This window comes from Papaver somniferum, chromosome 10 (genome assembly GCF_003573695.1).
Source record: "Papaver somniferum cultivar HN1 chromosome 10, ASM357369v1, whole genome shotgun sequence".
Taxonomy (NCBI): Eukaryota; Viridiplantae; Streptophyta; class Magnoliopsida; order Ranunculales; family Papaveraceae; genus Papaver; species Papaver somniferum.
Genome location: NC_039367.1, coordinates 166,010,822 through 166,027,927, shown reverse-complemented (window position 1 = coordinate 166,027,927; position 17,106 = coordinate 166,010,822). Strand labels below are relative to the sequence as shown.

Below are 17,106 nucleotides of genomic sequence, written 5' to 3'. Positions count from 1 at the left end.
TCGTATACAATTAAAAACCCTAATTCTTACTTTTCCCAAAAACAAAATAAATCCTAATTCCTAATTCTCTCTAAAATGATATTCTTTTTTCTTAATCATGATAATATTAAAATTAATAGGATTGTTTATTTTAATTGCTCCATTCAAAAATTTCCACAACAACATCGATCGAGGATTTTTCATTGTTTTCCTAAAACTTCATAAACACAATGTATAAAATAAATTCTCTAAAATGATATCTTTCTCAACCATGAATTGCATCAAATTTGATTTCTCCAAAACATTGATCATATCGAATATCTTACATAAATAAACTTAATTATGAAAACTTAGATAATTAACTTTTTTTTTGTTGATCTAGGGTTTAATGATCATTTTGGTATTTTGGTCTATGTATAATTTCGTGGTTTAATGATCTCTCAACCGCAGGTGTATTCGCCACAGACCCTGATATCTTCTTCTTTGGAACCCAAAGAGTCTTAATCTTCAATTCTTTCTTAGGAATTTGTTTAAAGAGTTCCCAAATACACAACATCTTTTACTTTGGGAGGCTTCCATTGGTACTCAAATGGAAGCTCATAGGTTTGAACCACCAGTCAAAAGAGGAATAAAGTTAGGATATGAGAAATCTGGTTCAATCTCAATGAAAATTCTTGCATAAGACTGTCTAGATCTCTTATCTGCCATTATAGGCTTTCCAAGGTATCTAGAGATTTTACTAATCCCTGAATTATCCCAAAATGGAGGGAACGCCGTAAATCAACACCCATATAGAAATTGTCTTCATATCAGAGATATGCTTTTCAATTAAAGGAGTATCAAGGAAGTGATAGGAACAAGAATATTGTTGCACTCCTCAGGTTGGTAATCTTTTGCATCTTAAGTTCATCTATACGTGTGTATTTTCTTCAGGTTGTCTAATAAGTTCAGTATGAAACTAGCATATTCAAAAAGGCTTCTCTTAAACATAACCAATACATTTATTAACCATAACCCAAAAGGTATAAGTTAAATTGAAAATCCAAACACATCTTACTTTTTACTAACATTTAAGCCTAAATTCTTCTTACTCAAAATAAAAAATAAAAAAGAAACCCTAACTTCTCTTTTCATCATACTTCATCATATGTCAAATTAGTTATAATTCTTCTTTTGTAATTCTCGTATACAATTAAAACCCTAATTCTTACTTTTCCCAAAAACAAAATAAATCCTAATTCCTAATTCTCTCTAAAATGATATTCTTTTTTCTTAATCATGATAATATTAAAATTAATAGGATTATATATTTTAATTGTTCCTTTCAAAAATTTCCACAACAACATCGATCGAGGATTTTTCATTGTTTTCCTAAGACCATTTTCCTAAAATTTCATAAACACAATCTATAAAATAAATTCTCTAAAATGATATCTTTCTCAACCATGAATTGCATCAAATTTTATTGAGGATTTTTCCAAAACATTAATCATATTGAATATCTTACATAAATAAACTTAATTATGAAAACTTAGATAATTAACTTTTTTTTTGTTGATCTATGGTTTAATGATCATTTTGGTGTCGTAGCTTACCGGCTTTTGTCACATATTTGACTGTTAGCCGCATTTTGTGATAGAAGCCTCCAATCTCTCCGAATCAAACACATCCATAATCTTTTACATTACTGCAAGTTGTACTTGTTTTCATTTCATCCATAATTTTTTGTTTATCCATAATTTTGTATAATATTTGTAAGTTGGCTCTCTCTTGCTTTCATTTCTATTTTCTTTTTCTTTATGAATCTCCAGAACCACATTTTAGAGTTCAGGAGAATCTAAGCTTACACGAAAGTAGAAATTGATTAAAAGGAAATCTATATAGAATGAGCCCTTGTAACTTGTACAATTATGCACTTTTTGTGAATGTCGCATTCTATTTACTGTATTTCCCTTAGTTTTACCTTTTTCTGGCCATCATCCAATCTCTTAAATGACAAAAAGATGTTAGAAATTCGGAATATGGGTTATTTGTCCAAATATTTTTAAAACATGGTTTAAATGGACGAGTAAAAATTAGTATGGGTGAAATGGACAATTTTTTTTAGCAAGGATGAAACTGGATTCATCCTGGTTTAAACTTAACAAATAGTGAGGATGAAACTGGATGCATCCTGTGTAAATTAAAAAATAAGAAAAAGTATTTGAAAATTGGAAGGATGAAACTGTTTACATCCTAGCTATTTTTACATTTTTGTCCATTTAAACAGTATCAAAATCTAAGTGTCCTTTTCGCCCAGGAATTATTGGTTTTGGTCTTTTTAACCAATTTTGTGTTAGAAATTTAAGTTCCGTACACTGCGAGTATTCTAACATGATGAAGTAGATAAATTTGAAGGTGCAAGAAATCTCTTTATCAGCTGTAGATCTAACTTCACTTTCTTTTAACTACATCATCAGAAAATGTCAGACGCAAATGCAGACAAAAAGTGCAATTCAGTTCGTCAGGGATCTTCCAAGCAGCACTTAAGACACAGTGGTGGCTGTTTCTTGACATCACAATAACAACAAGCGTTGTCGCAGTAGTTGATATCGAAGCATCCTATGTAAGCAAAATAAGAAGACAGGAGATGGAAATATTATTCAGGCATTTTTTTGTGCAAAAATATAAGCCTTTTGCAGAGAGGATTTTAGTTGTATATTCACCTGCCACTTTAGTATACTGGGTCGATGACTGTGGTTGAGTATCTTGAGGTTGTTGTAGATCCTGAGGTTTGATAAGAAGTGGAAGTCGATTAGTTGCTTGAACGACACCGATTCCGACCTGATGGCAAACCATAACTAACAGACTAAGCAGAACCAATGATTTGATCATGATATGTTTCCTGAACAATTTAATGGGGGTGTATAGTGGATTAGATTTGGGTATTTGATTAGCTAAACTGTAGATAGATGAAATCATTTCCTCAGTTTACCCACAATATATGCCCAATCTGTTTATGGTTTGGGTGTAGGAGATGAAGGGGATATTCAATAAATTGTTCCAACAGCATATATTTGGTATGACTAAAATATAACCATACCATCTGCATGGGAGATTAAGGGGATATTCAATAAATGATTCATCAATATTCCAACAACATATATTTGTGACTCTTTGGAGAAATAATATACAACAAACCATACCAAGTGCATGGGAGAATTGATTAGGTTAAGAACCTGATAGAAATCCGCAACAAATTTATGTTTCTTGAAATCACAATAACTAAAAGCGTAGTGGCAGTAGTTAATATCGACTCATCCTACATAAGGAAAATTAGAAGACAGGAGATGAAAACCTTAATCAGGCATTTTTTTGTGCAAAAATATATCCTTGCTTCCGCATTTGTTCTTTCCTTATTATTCTTTCGTCCTTCACTGGTGCTTCGAAACGTATATAGTCATACATTATACCTTGAAACGGTCCTTGACCTTTAACTTGTGAAAGAAAAGTGGTATTTTCGCCATTACATTGTGGCTATCCTTGTCTTCTTGGCAGCATTCTTGCTTCTTGTCACCATAAATTTCAAGAAAACTAGTCAATGGCCAGACACACTCAAATCAAGTCCATTTGTAGTTACTTTCCTTCTCGGCTTTGACTACAGTACACCCTTTATCAATCTTACTGCACATAGCCTCATAAGAAATAACCACAAAATTGAATCTGTTTTTCTCTCTTTTTACTAGCTATGCAAAACAAGAGAATATTAAGTCAAGCATCATAAAAAATCAAGAAAAAGAAGAAATCTAGAATTAGTAAAGGATCAAAATTCTTTTGGTGAAATTATGATTGGTTCATTCTATAATACGATGCACATACAAAAGTAAATAGAAATGACAAAAGAATCTAAGAGAAATTAGTATTAGTTCATTTTATGCTCTCTGGAAATGTGTCGCTACATAACACTGTGGTGTTCACCTTTAATTTATGTAACCTCATCTAAGATAAGAACTGGAGTCTGGACTATGGAAATCATCAAACCAGAGCCTTGTAAAATAAAATAAAAATGAAAACATATAATAAAGAACGAGCCAAAGGTGAATCTCCATGCTGATCCACATGTTGTTGCATTTGTGTTCAAATTGTACTAGGAATATAGTGACCATTTGCGTCTCGCGTTAGATAGAAGCCATACCTTTTCAACCAACCACGGAATGAAGTTTGCTTGTTTTTCTACCTCGTCCATTGCGACCTTCCTTATAGTAGAATTTTAAATGGGTAAGCGGGTGTTGCATAACTCTCTACAAATAACATTCAAAAATCTTTCTTTTTTACTTCCCACGAATAAATTTGAAGAAAAATATATATCAGTAAATAATACCTCTAATAGACGTTGAAACCGGGAGGTTGAATCGAATGAGTACCCACCCACTTCTTTGTACAAATTATACGCTGGTCAGGGTCACGTTCTTATCTTTAAGCTGCAGCGGCTGCAACAAGTAAATTATAAACATAAAACATGTTAAGAAATTGAGATAGTTGGTGGTGATTATATACTAGCCTTGATCGGAGAAAAAACAACTCTATGATATCACACTTTTCTGTGTGCGCCGAGAATACATTTTAAAGCTTGTGTGTTGCAGGACCTATGGACAAATCTACCATGCTCAACTTGCTTATGCGCGTCACCACACTTAATTCAAAATACCAGTGCAACACACTACTACACTGGACCTATACATCTTAAGGAAAATACTGAAACTTAAGTAGTATGCGTATTCACAATAAAAAAAAAAGAAAAAAAAATCTTGCCTTAGAAACACAATCCCTTACGGAAACACAGCTCAATTCTGATTTTAGAATCAATTTCATTTTACAAATCTAATGAGCTTCGGATAGAGACTGTACAACCTTTCCAAACCATTTCCTTCATTTAACAAAAGACTTACACAAAACATGCTTTACATTTTAACGGAAGAATAAACCATTAAAACTTATCATGATTTAAAATTAATTGATCAATTTCGCAATTGCACAGGGGAATATAAAAACATAACCACCAAAGCAGAAAAAACTAATAACATCATAATCACAATCAGAAACTCCCAATTTGAACCTTATTTTAAAAATTCCGCATTGTTTAAACCCTAAGTTCATAATTGAAGAACTATAATAATTAATGGAAGATCTGAAAGAAGAGAAATCATACCATCAACGATAACGAACAAATTTCACGGGAAATAAGTCACCTTCATCCTTATTATTTCTCTTCAAACTCCTCGGAAATTGAAAACAAAGAGGAATGACGATGGGTTTTTCTTTAATTCGAGCTTAATTCGAACTCGTTCGAGTTTCTCTTTTGATTTTGAGGAAGAAGTCTACTGCGTGCAGAATGAGATTGAAAATTAAATTTGTCTGAGCAAGTATATGGGGTTTGTTGTATTTCTTAACTGATTTTTCGAAGCGTTTAATGAAATCCAATTGGGTTTAGTTCCGTCAACAGGAGTGAGGAAATATGGAAACTCAAATTTTTCTTTCTGGCAGCATTAGTTCTGGGTTTAGGTTATTCCACGGTTCTAACACTATTTATTTGGTTCCAAATTTTTTTTTTATAAAAGCTTAAAACTCTATTTTGCATTTTCTAAATTCCAAAATTAATCATTGTGTTAGCTATGTCAAAGTGTGTTACTTATAAAAATGATAAAGAGTTATAAACATGGGGTTCATTTTAGTATCATCCAATTTTGGGTAGAAATAGTTGTAATAGTTATTTAGTATAAAGTGTGTTAGATATGAATAACTAATAATCTTACACTTTGAATAGTTATTTAGTTTCTACGAATTAATTCCTAATTATGGTAACTATTCCTTGTTTTGCTAACCCTTTATAAGGGTTAGTAGAATTATAATGGATCACTAGAGTTACTAAAATAAAATTTGTTAGGAAATCGATTGTTAGGAAAACCTAGATTTGGTGTAGTGTTTGAGCCAATCACTCTTTACATCAACATTGAACAACAGATACAGGCCATGAATTCCATGTCTCGCAATGGCATTATCCTTGCGCATTCCTCCAGTTGTGAAATGAGGGATTTCTGTATTCAAATTGTTGAGTCGAATCTACTCAACGAAAAAAATGAAAAGACAATTATTAGCCCAACCTGTCAGGAAATTGAAGCTACAATGAAAGAAGAAAAAACTTGAATGATAAATAGTTGGCATATACCTGCAGTTCGGCTCCAGTTGTGGATGCAAGTGCCACTCGCAACTTATATATCGTGCCCTGATCAACATTATCTAGGTTGAACTTAATCTGCCATGTTGTTGAGTTGTACTTTTTTTCTCCCAACTTCCTGTTGAACAAGTAGATTTCGTTTTGCTTTTAGTATTGTCTCAAAACTCTGAGGTCCAGTGTAAATCCTGGACCGGCTAAGACTCATTTGGACATGAATAGTGCAGTAAAAGATACAAGAACCCCTACCGAGTAACCTGCGCGTAGAACCAATCTTTCTGGTAAGTGCTTCTGTTTACTGTGTAAACAAGGTCTATGCTTGGATATAAAACACTATACTGCTCCCACAATCCATATTGTCTAAACCTGTAAGTTAGGAAACAGAAGAAAAGTTAAGAATTCATGTTTGAATTTCTAATTTGGACCATATGGTCATATCGTTGTATTATCTATGAGAAACAACCATCCTAACCTGTCTTGCGATAAGTATAGTGGATTAGCGTATTTAGGGTCAACATCTGGGACGAAAAACTCGGCTGCGGTTCTGTCAGAAATACCTATCTCCCACAACGTAGTGCCATTTCTTGGAGGCTCATAAACAAGGTCATCATCCAATTCAATGGAATCTCCTGTTTTAATAACGAATGGATGAATATCAGTAAACCAGCGCAAAACTGAAGTAGTTAAAAGAAGAGGAATTGTTATATATATATATATACATACCTGCTTGAACTGTAATGAGATTGTCATACTTGTAATCTCCTATGAAACCAGAAACCCATGCATAGAGATTGTAATCTCCAGAATGTACATTCTTAATTGTGAATGAACCATTAGGACCAGCTTTAGTCCAAAATTGATACCCCTGAACAACAGAAACAAATCAGACATTGATATTTTAAAGGAGAAGTACATAAACATGCAACGGTATAAACTAATTGATGGGTATAAGACCTTGCACTCCGTCTTCCAGGACCCAACTTCTCCGGGTAAAGCTAACCCAACGTAAGCATCTACTGCAGGTATATCTTTCTTGCTTACAAACCTGAAAAATATATAGAAGAAACAATGAATCTTGCATTCCAAAATACTCATTTGTTAGTATATATAGCGAATACCTGTCACGGACAAGTATTCTTCCATTGACTGTGCCTCTTTGATCAGATTTAGGATAGTCTGTGGAAGCTAGGAAATTATACGGCCATTTCTGGGCTTCTTGTTGCAGCTAACAACAGAACAAAAAAAAGAAAAATTTATTTCCAGGTTGAGGTGAAGAGGAGAAATCTCTTAACCAAGAGCAGTTTTTTGTTTTAAATCCCAAAAGAAAGCTAAACCTCTTCATTGGCGTCGTCCCACAATGCGCTTTCATTTGTACTGGGTGGCGCTGATTTAAGATATAGGAATACCGGACCAAACACTTTCTTCCAAGGTTCCCATTTCCAAAGACGGGTAACTTATCCTGGCCCACATAGTGGGAACTAAGGAAAACCTGAGTAATGAGGAGTAGGTATTGCAATCAATTCTTGATTCTAGTATAGGTATTGGAACAGGGTTTATATAGGTAGATTGCAGAAGCTAGCTTAGAACTTACACTGAGAGAATGAGGACCAACATGTGAGGTGAGGTCCTGCTTTAGAGGACCACCACCTCGATATTCATCGCTCGCTGTGATATGCGGTCAGAGCTAACCCACCCGTGAACCTTTATGTCTTCGATATTTTGTGCATACTGTTGGAAAAAATACAATTTTATATGAATAAAAATTACTAATAAAAAGGTTTTTCCAAAAAAATAAAAACACCTTCCAAATTTATCTCTTAGTTTTTTACGGGATAAGTTTACTATATATTTTTTGGATTTGGGTTAGGGTTTTATATATGAATAACCTCTTTTTATTGCTGTTATATATAGAAAAACCTCTCATATATCCCCGTGTGTTTTTGAGTACTTCTTCTTCGTTTTTCGATGTTTGATACGAGGGTTTTAAGTGCTAACGATTCGTGAGTTTTTCCGCTGCCAAGTTCTAGAAGGACAAGTTTGAATGTGTTATTCAAGCTTGTTAAAATTGTTGTATCTTGGAGGCAGATGTACCCGTAGGGCTATAGCATCATCTTTTTCAGAGTGTAGCCGGGCATTCTTGTCTTAAGGACAGTATGTTGAACATGCGCCTCAATCTACCATTACCGTTTCCTTGTTTCCATGGTGTTTAACAGGATGTTCAAGACATTAACAGTTGACTAAGGAGAACACACAAAAAACAGATAAGTGCCTCTTATATTATTAGTTGATTGATTAATTTTTAATTGTTATTAACCAACAATCTTAAGACAAGATTTTTTTTTTTTAATAACAATTTTTCTCTGTCAATTTCAATATCTAAAGATCATCATGGCCCCTAACGAAGCAAAAAGTCCGACAGTTTCAAAGTCGGAGATTTCTTCATCGCAGTTATTTTATGAGACTGTGCAAGGTTCTCATGAGTTTAAGATAAACGGATATTCTCATGCAAAGGAATGGGAGTTGGTAAATACAAGTCTAGTGGCAAATTCGCAGTTGGTGGTTATGATTGGAAGATACGTTTTTTTTTTTTCCAGACGGCTGTGATCATGCTAGCGAGGAGTACGTATCCTTTTTCATTGAGCTAGCTAGCCCTGGAGAAGTTAAGGGCATCAGTTGAAATCAAACTACTGGACCAACGCCAAGAAGACAATTTCATTCGGGCGCACTTAGACCGAGGCTTCAGAGCTATTACTCCCACCATTGTGATCCAATCTCTTACGCAATACGTGGGCAATGTCGTCAAACTTTTTATTTCTGAAGATGGTACAGCTGAGAACTTTAAGGCTGCAACAAGCTTGGATCTACTTGGTCCATCGGTTTTCCGTATTTGGAATCCGATTACAAACGAGCAAGTACTTCTTGCTCCTAGAAGATATACTCCTGTCCGTGTCTGTGGATTTTACTTCCATCCTCTTAAGAAGGAATACGAAGTGGTTTGCGTACGTACGTCGCGTACTAAATCAAGATGGGACACTTTCAGATATATCAGTCGGTGCTTGAGAAAGAAAGGAGGGGAGATTATCTCGGAAAGACTGTTCAGAAAACAAAGCCTACACAACATAGTGTACGAGAATTGCGAGCACTGGGATTGAAACTTTTTGAACTTTAAAGTGAAGCGTTGGTCTTGATTTTTCATGAGTTGAATTTTTTGAACCCTAATAAGAAAGGATCCTTACGGATGAATGTCAGCAATGGAGTCTTGGAAAGATCTCGAGTAAGAAAACAGAGAAGATGAAGAGTCGTTAGTTTGTGATGACACGGCAGGGTGGTGCTGCCAATACTGATGGTATATAATGAAACTCGAGAGAAAAGAGTCATGGTTTCTGTTTGATACTGGTTAGATTAAAGATGGAGATTGACCGGTGACTAATGAAGTAGAACATGGAGAAATAGGAGCTCGTGATGAAGAGTTATGCCAGTAATTGAGATGTTGGTTCATCAGGGATGCTGTTCATGATGGCAGTAATGTTGGTATACTTCCGGTGATTGCTGGAGTTGATCGTGGTGATGACGAGATCGAGATGAAGTCAGGGAGGCCGAGTCACGATGGAAAGATGAGAATCCCTTGCTTTGTTCCCAGTTGGTGTTCGGTTCATTGATTATCAGAAAGCTACGACATGTCTGGTACCTTCAGAGGTGTATAAACATTTGAACTTGATATTTGGGCTACACCAATTGAGAAACTAAGAGTAGTTGCTGATGCTATGACTGCTGAGATACACGCTGGTCTTGCTTCTGAAGGGAAATTTGGTTGAGCAGGCGACTGCTTATACAGGAGAGGATTTTGTGCAGGGGAATTTGGCTGAGCAGGCGGCTGGTTGTACAGGAGAGGATTTAGATCGACACGATAATTTGCATTACTTAAGGCAGTCTATGTGGTTTGAGCTTACTTCTGGAGAGAGTTATTACCGCCTACAAAAATTCGAGACTTCTAGTAGAAGGTTCTTTGCTGTGGAGAAGCTCTACGCAATGACTGAAGACCTATTCGACGTCCGTTCCTATCCTTCTTAAAAATTGACTCTCCAGGCCTATATTGAATTGTTGAGGGTTCCGGACCTGCTGGTTGTACAAAAATATTATTGTAAAGCGATTGCCGGAGCCATCAGGTGCTATATAGCATTGGCAGGTAGGGTGAGAGAGGCCCAAGTCAGTAAAGCTGTTGGAGCATGTGTTTATTGTCTGTGTTGAAGCGTCCTCGGCTTACAGAATCATTTGATGGTCATGGACTGTCCTAGATGCAACCTTAAACACCGACTTGTATGAGAGTGATATACTGCCTTTTAGTGGAAATGCAATACGAGTTGAGGACGAAAAATTTTGTGAGGTTGAATGTACTTAAGGGGTACAATTCTGTTTCAGTTTCTCATAATTGAATACCTTGCGAATTTACTTCAAAGGAAAATTATAGTATTGCTGATTCTAGTCTCTCACGCAAATAAGTGAAATGTTGCTCCAATACATCGGAAATAGTATTCTCAATTTGGAAGGGGTAGGATGGTGGAGAATGTATCTTCACCCATCACAGCAAACATATTCTCCAGACGGTGCAGCACCAGCTGTTTTTGATGATGAGTACACGCAGCAACCACCTCATGTTTACGCTCAGCAAGGCGCCCTGTCTGGTTATAGTCAACCTGCTGCTCATGAAGCACCTGGATATGCTCAAGGTGGTCAGGTTGGTGGTCATGTGCCATATGGGACTACTCAAGCAGGTTACGGTGAGCATCCAGTTCCCAGTAGTAGTGCGGGCTACCGGTATCCTGGGACTGTTGAAGCTGGAAACAACAATTATCCTTATGAATTGTTTGATGATTTTTCAGCTTAATTAACAATTAATCTCTGTGTTGAATCCCTGACTTGTGCTTGTATAAGCTATGCTAGGTGCCACACAGGAAACCACATAAGATCTTGTTAGTCAGGTAAATAAATTGCGTGCAAAGATGAGGCGATGGATGCGGGAACTGGAACACTAGATTGTGTCAATGAAAGTGAGTCCTCCATCATGCAAAAACATACCTGGCAGAACGAGTAAGTTAATTTACAATGCATCTCCTCATGCAAAGGTGCTATGGAAATCACGTTAGGCTTAACAATCATGTGACTATTTTTAAGAAGTTACTTAAGTTTGTACACCTTTAAAGTGATGTTTTGTGCTGAGAATTTCAACGAAAATAGATGAGGATCATTTTGTGATGATTAGTTGTTGTACCCATTGCTGCTATGCACTAGCTCAAAGCAAGAGGTAAGCCTTAACTAATTTTAAATCATCTAAATGTGGGGGGCTGTCTGTCATAGGAATGCTTAACGTGTTCAAGGCCTTTTGGCCAATTTGTTTGCAAACACACATATAAAATTTGCTGGATATTAATGCATATATTTCGGTATTCCATTTTTATATATTTTACAACCACTAACAAATCTTAGATGTTGAAGATTTGGCAGGAAACTAATGTGTTTTAACGTGGTCTAAAGGATCAGTAAGTAATCAAAAGAAATTTTGAGGATATAGTTTCTGTCTAACGTGTTTATGTGTTGTAAAACAGATGTGCATATCCGCGTTTACCCTGGGAAATCACCAGGATGCTCTGATTAGAGGTCGAGAGATTGGAATGCATGAGGTACATGTTTAATTACAAATATGTGATATATATTGCACTAACCTTAATTTTGAGGTAGCTATAAAGAATGTACTAGTGAATAGTACATGTGATATTTACGATTTGACTGAAAGACCAAGTTGATTGATATGATCTAAAGAATCTAAGTGAACCAGAAGATATTCTGAAGGAAATTAGTCTTTGTCAAACTCGATGCGGTTAATGTGTGTTGTAAATGTGCAGTATAGCAGGTGTATACAAACACACTAGTATCTCAAAAGAATTACTGGGATAATCTGATCAGAGACTTGTGATATGACTTGTCATACTTGAGGTACATCTTAAATTGTGTATGTAATACATATTGTACTGACCTTAAGAGATGTTGTTGTTTCAAGCGATGAAAAATCTTAGCCTATGTGTGTATCCTCTTAAGGAGTGTTTGTCTAAGGAAGTCCTTAAAACAGACAAGATGAACTTGTATGTTGAAGAAATCAAAGTTCGTGTGCTTTAATTCAAGCATAAGAGGAAGACGAATGATTACTAAGATGCTTCTTAGAAGATATTCCTCTGTGACCGAAGCCTGTGGCCATCATTGCAGAAACTCAATTGACTATGTGAGTCTAAAGTAAATGAGCAATGACAAAGTCTAGACATACTCGAAGAAGGCTAATTCGGTAAGACAACTATACTCTTTAATGAAGTAATTTTAGTTGATTCGTGAAGTCAAAAAGAGGTCTCAGTAGACATGTAAAGTCAAAAGAGAACCTCACAGACTTAGGGAAGTCAACAGAAAAATTAGTGGTCCTTTGACGAAAGGATTTTCTAAAGAGATAGTTCGTAATTATACATCGAGGGGGAATGGGACTTAAGCTCATATAAAATAAACTTTCCATGAAGGATACTCAACCTTGCTGACTGGAGATCCCAAGATCAAGGTTTCGAATGAGACAACTAATTTATGGTAGGTAAAGGTAAACACTATCAGAGAATTATATTCTCTCTGTCCCTTCCCTATGGTGTAGATGTGATAGTGTGACTGCATGTGAAGGGTGACTTTTAATAAGTCTTAATGAGTTCCATAGTTTCAATTTAAGATTGAAGTGGGGTGTAGCAGTGAACACTCTTAATGGAACTCACCTATCTGAATGAGGAAGTGGGTCGCTTTCTATGAGAATATGAGCTGATTCTCTAGAGCATTCTGAGAAACAAGACGTCCAGGGCCAAAATGGACACAACGGCGGAGCTTGGCAGCAACCTTGGAGATATCATGTGTGGTTGTTATCGCGAGTTACACCAAATGTTAGACAGTTCAAGACCTAATGGACACTGGCTAATAAGTAGTTCAGGTAACCTCTCACTAAGCAAAGGTTCAAGACCTTATGGACACCTATGCCTATTCGTGATATTTCTTGTTTTCCGTGTTTTATCGTATTTTTATTCATGTGGGGGATTGTTGGAAAAAATACAGTTTTATGTGAATAAAAATTACTAATAAAAAGGTTTTTCCAAAAAAATAAAAACACCTTCCAAATTTATCTCTTAGTTTTTTACGGGATAAGTTTACTATATATTTTTTGGATTTGGGTTAGGGTTTTATATATGAATAACCTCTTTTTATTGTTGTTATATATAGATAAACCTCTCATATATCCCCGTGTGTTTTTGAGTACTTCTTCTTCGTTTTTCGATGTTTGATACGAGGGTTTTAAGTGCTAACGATTCGTGAGTTTTTCCGCTGCCAAGTTCTAGAAGGAAAAGTTTGAATGTGCTATTCAAGCTTGTTAAGATTGTTGTATCTTGGAGGCAGATGTACCCGTAGGGCTATAGCATCATCTTTTTCAGAGTGTAGCCGGGCATTCTTGTCTTAAGGACAGTATGTTAAACATGCGCCTCAATCTACCATTACCGTTTCCTTGTTTCCATGGTGTTTAACAGGATGTTCAAGACATTAACAGTTGACTAAGGAGAACACACAAAAAACAGATAAGTGCCTCTTACATTATTAGTTGATTGATTAATTTTTAATCGTTATTAACCAACACATACATGTACTTGTCATCCACCTGCACATCATAGAATACAATGCATGCTTGAAACTTTGTGTAACAACTTCATTACCACAAACCCAAACAGGGTAATTCAAGCAAGTCAATGATTTTATAAGTACTTGGCCTTTTAGTTCTGGTTCAACAGGGTCTACAAGAAGAGTTGCTTCTTTGAATTGTAGCACTTCGCCTCTTGGTGGTACACGATCCTCTGGCAGTGGCATTCGTCTTTGCCGTGTCTTACTTATAGCCATATATTGAAACCTTAATATTTTGTATATCCCCACCGCGCCATAACAAAACCAAAGTTAGGAATTTATATTTGTCCATCCAGCAATTATTTACGTTGTTGTCAATACGAATACGAGCATGCTAGCTAGTTTTCTTACTTGTCTTTACGAAGCTTGAAGGCGACCCTAGTTGTATTGATATTCAAATATGGCATTCCATTTAGGTGCTCATAGATGCCATATGTATAGAATCCTGACGAACCTTTTAACATTACATATCTGCAAGTTGTACAAAATTATTTGACCACTGATTCCACTGGTATTGAGCATCAAAAAGAAGAAAAACAGAAGGATCGATCGGTTTATACCTTATGTCAAAGTTGAGTGGAACCCAATCTGTGCTGTTGTTTGAGTCTGAGTGATGGGACGAAGATGATGAAACCGAGGAATTCCATGTTCTTGTGAACGAAATTTCAACTTGACTTTCATTTTGAACTATTACCTTAAGAAGTAGTTCCATTCATCCTGCAAAACTCATTTCATGAATTCAAATGTTTTACTACTATTGGTACTCTGATCTAGGCGCTTAAGGCCCACGAAGCGCAGGACCAGCCCCTAGCAAAAAAAAGGCGCCAAGACTAGGTGACATGTCCGTATTTTTTTTTTTCCTTTTTTTTTGGACGCCTAGGGCATCCAGGGAGCGCTTAAGCCCTAGGCGAGGCTAGGCTAGGCGCCTCGCCTCGTCCAGCGCCTCTTACAGCATAGACTCCGACAATGTCATGAAAATCGTTTTCTTTTAACTTACTGAAAATATGTTCCTTTGTTTCCCCTTTGGCTCCAGCTCAGATCCCAGTACCTATGCATCCATCAATCAATTCAAGAAAAAAAAAAGTCAAGGCCAAAGTCAAAGGAAGAAGTACGTGATATAGTTTGATCAATAAGGGCAGCATAGCACAAATATTTACCCTCCATGATTGAACTCATTGATGGTTTCTAGCAAGTTATCGATACCGTTGTACTGAACTCCAGTGACTAATCCAAAAGGATTAGATATATTCACTTGAAGTAACCCATTATCCATCACCACCTTCAACAAACGGCAACAAAAAAATCTTGAATGATCAAGAAAGTATACCAGAACTTCGATAAAATGTATGCTGATAGAAAATAAAACAGGAAAAGTAAAATTTACTCACGTGGTCATCTTGTACATGCAATTTTACACCGTCTTCAGGATTGCTCAAAGCAGATGCGTCCCATGCGTAATTGTTGATTAGAATTAACAATAACAAGTAACGCAACGTGCATGTACACGAATTTTTTACAGAAGACGTCATTTTCTGCAGCATGTAAGTCCGCCAATGGTGCGATTTTGTGCACTCTAGGACCAGGTAACAAGAATATGTATATATGAGGTCTTGTTGATCAAAGAAAGAAAAAAGAATAACAATCAACCTTGAAGATTGTGAACTTCTGACATTGATATTGCTTATACACTAAATTGGTAATTGTTTTTCGCTTTTCTGATATGATATAGATGACTAATCTCATGAAGACATTCTCATTTAAAGAAAAAATAAAAACAAGATCATGAAGTGACCAAAATAGGTTCAATATTTTGTACTACCTCCGTTTCAGAATAATAGGCCTCTCCCTCATCGATTACTGATCAGATATTATAGTACTCCCTCCGTTTCAGACTAATAGGCAGGTTTGTGTGCAAATTTACACACAAACCTTCCTATTATTGTGAAAGTGAGGGAGTACTATAATATCTGATCAGTAATCGATGAGGCAGAGAGAAGAAGAATATATATGATAGGAGTAGTTAAGTTGAAGAGAAGTAGAAGGCAGGTGAAACACAAACCTTCCTATTATTGTGAAACGGAGAGAATACTATAATATCTGATCAGTAATCGATGAGGGAGAGAGAAGGAGAATATATATGATAGGAGTAATTAAGTTGAAGAGAAGTAGAAGGTGGGTGAAAGTCGAGAAGGAGAATATATATGATAGGAGTAGTTAAGTTGAAGAGAAGTAGAAGGTGGGTGAAAGTCGGTTGTTGTTTTCACCTTTTGTCTCTGTTTTTGTTTTCTGAAAGAGAAAAGCAGACGATCTTTGTGAATAATGGGACGTAACAAGGATCAAGCTTGAAAACATTTTCACTTTTTCAAAAACGTAAGAGGAATTTCTAAACAATAATTCTGCCGATTCTTACACTTCACTTGCACCATCATGACATGTAGATTATGTAAGGCTCAAATGAGATTGTTTTCTTTTTTTCTTTTTGACTCATAAATAAAATTATATTGAGAAAGAAGGCAAATTACAAAGTCGCAACGCAGAGAGCCACCAAACAGGGGCATCAAAGACTCCTATGATGATGTAATCTTAAGTCCGGAAAAAAGTAAATGCACGGCTGTACGTGAAGCTCTTAATTGGGCTGAAGCTAATCAATCAGAAGAAGCGCTGTTACAAAACTTGTTATTCAATCAATCACAAAATCAGTACAAGTGTTGTTTCTTTAGTTTGACGGGAGAACAGGAACATCATCAAATAAGTAAAGCATCTAATGTTAGGATTTCCAATTTGATTTTAATTTTCAAGTTGCTGATTCGGTTTTTAAGGGGGTGATTTCTATATATTTTAAGAAGTTGTTTTTCGACTTAAAACAAACCTCAAAAATATTTGTCAGATAGAGTCTATAATCTCATCAACATTCTCCTAATCTACAATTATCTTGCTAAAGATTAGAAAGTTGTTTTCTCTTAATCTTTGATAAATTTAAACTTTGTTTTCTGTTAATCTTGTTTATCGAAGAAAATAAGATGAGATTGTTAGCTGCTAACGATGTAGTATGTTTACGTGAAAATTAAGACAGCGGATTTTGGGTCGTCCTCGTCCCTCTCTGCTTCATACCCAAATCGATGTGCACCATCATATATGTACGTTGTGCCATGATTAATTCCATTCTATGCTAA

At 35.8% G+C, this 17,106-nt stretch overlaps 1 pseudogene; it reads right to left on the bottom strand.

The window, feature by feature from the left end:
• Positions 1 to 576: 576 nt before the first annotated feature.
• On the bottom strand, positions 577 to 15,462 carry LOC113316818 (annotated as a pseudogene).
• Positions 15,463 to 17,106: the final 1,644 nt, after the last annotated feature.